At 42.9% G+C, this 3158-nt stretch overlaps 1 pseudogene; it reads left to right on the forward strand.

The window, feature by feature from the left end:
* The first annotated feature begins 418 nt into the window (after nt 1–418).
* Nucleotides 419–2604, forward strand: LOC110295361 (large ribosomal subunit protein P2 pseudogene; annotated as a pseudogene).
* Nucleotides 2605–3158: the final 554 nt, after the last annotated feature.

The following is a 3158-nucleotide window of genomic DNA, read 5'->3' on the forward strand; positions in this document are numbered from 1 at the left end:
CTGTTGGACTAGCTTTAGATTCCAGGGGCCCCTCTCTGAGGCGGCTCTCTCCTCCTAGACACTAGGAGATCGGGCAGCAGCTGTGAACTTTCTCCTTTACCTCCTCCATAGGGGGCTTGAACTTCAAGAGCGGGGGATCTCTGCTGGTGACTGTATAATACACCGAGGTCCCATTGCTGCTGTAGCAGGAAGTTCTGCCTCCAATCAAGGGGGCCTTGCCTTTCGCTGCTGCTCTCTCACCGACTTGGCCATGCTGCTGCCCAGGTGGGTGCTTAAGAATGGGTGGCTGGGCAGCTTGGCTGAGGTCCTCTGCCTCTTCAGCTCCAGGAGAGTTTGGGGGCTCTGCTTGTTGAAGCCACTCCAGGGTGGTGGTGGGGACATCGGCCACACCGGGGTTGTCGTAGGCCATGCTGTAGTCATGCATCTTGAGCATCTTCCATATGTCCTCATTGTCCAGCACATACTGGTAGATGCTGACAGGAGCCCGGAGGCCATTTTCCACAGGCCCATCCAGTTCTTACAGTGAGATCTTGGTAGAGAATTCTGAGAGCAGCTCGGGCTTCTCCAGCCTTGGGTTCGAGTCCTTGTTTTCCTGGACTGGCCTGGTTTCTCTGATGTTTCCATTGTAGGTGAAGTACACTGGTCCTCGGCTACACTTTGCTGCTGCCACAAGATGGCTTCTCTTTCATATTCTTTTGGGTATAGGTTGATTCTTTCTGATAGACTGGCTAGACGCACCACTTTCCCATGTCTGCCTGCACTGGATGTATAGCAGTGTGGCACCCTGGCCATCTATCCAGTCGAGATCCTGGCCTGCTGCTATCATGCAGTGCATGTTGGGTCTCTGTTTGCTGCATTATTTGGTAGTTTCTTTTAGATAATCATCAAGTATGATTTTTGGAAACTTCATATATTTTTGGAAGTGTTTACTATATTAGATTTCCAAAATACCCCTCAAAGGACCCTTAATTTTAACTGTGTATGTCATCATATTCCCTCCCTTTTTGTCCTCTCCTCTCTCCCTCTTCACTTGATCCTTTGGTCTGGAACCATCCATCTTGAATATCTATTTACCTTTCCTAACAATATCTATCTACTCCCTCTAGACCATTATGCTGTACCTGCCCTCTGTGGTTCTATGTTGCTTCTTACTCATTGGCTTAATAGTTAATATTCACAAGTCACATTTGTCTTTTTGGGTCTGGAATGCCTTACTCGGGATGATATTTTTTTAATTCCATTCATTTACCTACAAATTTCATATCATTATTTATTTATTTATTTATTTATTTATTTATTTTTGTTTTTGTTTTCGAGACAGGGCTTCTCTGTATAGCCCTGGCTGTCCTGGAACTCACTTTGTAGACCAGGCTGGCTTCGAACTCAGAAATCTCCCTGCCTCTGCCTCCCAAGTGCTGGGATTACAGGCGTGCGCCACCATATCATTTTTAAAAAACAGATGAGTAATACTTGATTATGTAAGTGTACCACAGATTCCTTATCTAGTTCTTTGTTGAGGGACATCTGTTTTTTTTTTTTTTTCAATTTATGGATATTATGAATAGAATAGAAATGAACAAGGTTGAGCAAGTGTCTTTGTGCTTAGATGCAGTATCTATTGGGTATATATTCAACAGTGGTATAGTTGGATCTGGAGGTAGACCGATTCCCCATTTTCTGAAGGACCACCATGCTGACCTCCATAGTAGCTATATAAGTTTGCACTCCCACTAAAATGGAGGAGTGTTCCCCTTGCTCCATATCCTTACCAGCATGAGCTGTCACTTGTGGTTTGTTTTTGTTTTTGTTTTTTTAATCTTAGCCATTCTGACAGATTTAAGGTGAAATCTCCAAGTAGTTTTGATTTGCATTTTTCCTGGTGGCTAAGGATGTTGAACACTCTTTAAATGTTTCTCAGACATTTGGATTTCTTCTTCTGCGAATTGTATCTTTAGACATATATCTGATTTTTAAATTTGGTTATTTGATTTCTACTTTCTGGAGAAGTTCATATACTTTGGATATTAGGCTTGTATTGGTTGTGGAGTTGGTAAAAATCCTTTCCCATTTTGTAGGTTGCTGCTTTGTCTGAATGATGGTGCATAAGATTTTGCAATTTCACGGGGCCCTACTTATTAATTGTTGATCTTGGTGCTTGTGCTAAGTGATCTGTTCAGAAAGCCTTTTTCTGCTTTTGCTGCCCAACACCGCCGAGGTCACATACGTGAGGTCTGTCTCCCGCAGCCGACATGCAACATTAGCTAAGTTGCCTCTTACCTGCTGGCCGCCCTCGGGGGCAACTCCTCTCCTAGCGCCAAAGACATCAAGAAAATACTAGACAGTGTGGGCATCGAGGTGGACGATAACCAGCTCCACATGATCATCAGTGAGCTGAATGGAAAGTACATTGAGGATGCCATCGCTCAGGGTGTTGGCAAGCTGGCCAGTATGTCTGCTGGTGGGGCTGTGGCTGTTTCTGCTGCCCCTGGCTCTGCAGCTCCTGCTGCTGGTTCTGCCCCTGCTGCAGCAGAGGAAAAGAAAGATGAGAAGAAGGAGGAGTCTGAGAAGTCGGATGATGACATGGGATTTGGCTTGTTTGATTAAATTCCTGCTCCCCTGCAAATAAAGCCTTTTTATGTAGAAAGAAAGAAAGAAAGAAAGAAAGAAAGAAAGAAAGAAAGAAAGAAAGAAAGAAAGAAAGAAAGAAAGGAAAGAAGGAAGGAAGGAAGGAAGGAAGAAAGAAAAGAAGGAAGGAAGGAAGGAAGAAAGGAAGAAAGGAAGAAAGGAAGAAAGGAAGAAAGAAAGAAAGGAAGAAAGGAAGAAAGAAAGAAAGAAAGAAAGAAAGAAAGAAAGAAAGAAAGAAAGAAAGAAAGAAAGAAAGAAGGAAAGTCTTTTTCAGTGACAACTAGTTCAAAGGTATCTCCGTTTTCTCTTTTATCAGGTTCAGTGTATCTGGTTTTATGTTGACATCTTTGATTCATTTGCAACTGTGCTGGGTGATAAGTACTCATCTATTCACATTCTTCTACATGCAGACACCTAGTTTGACCAGCACCATTTGTTAAAGATTCTGTCTTTTTTTTTTTTCCCCCAGTTTCTGTTCTGCTTCCTTTATAAAAAAAGAAAAAAAATCAGGTATCCATAGATGTGTGGATTTA

Source organism: Mus caroli, unplaced genomic scaffold (genome assembly GCF_978045245.1).
Source record: "Mus caroli unplaced genomic scaffold, Mus_caroli_1 scaffold_1, whole genome shotgun sequence".
Classification (NCBI taxonomy): domain Eukaryota; kingdom Metazoa; phylum Chordata; class Mammalia; order Rodentia; family Muridae; genus Mus; species Mus caroli.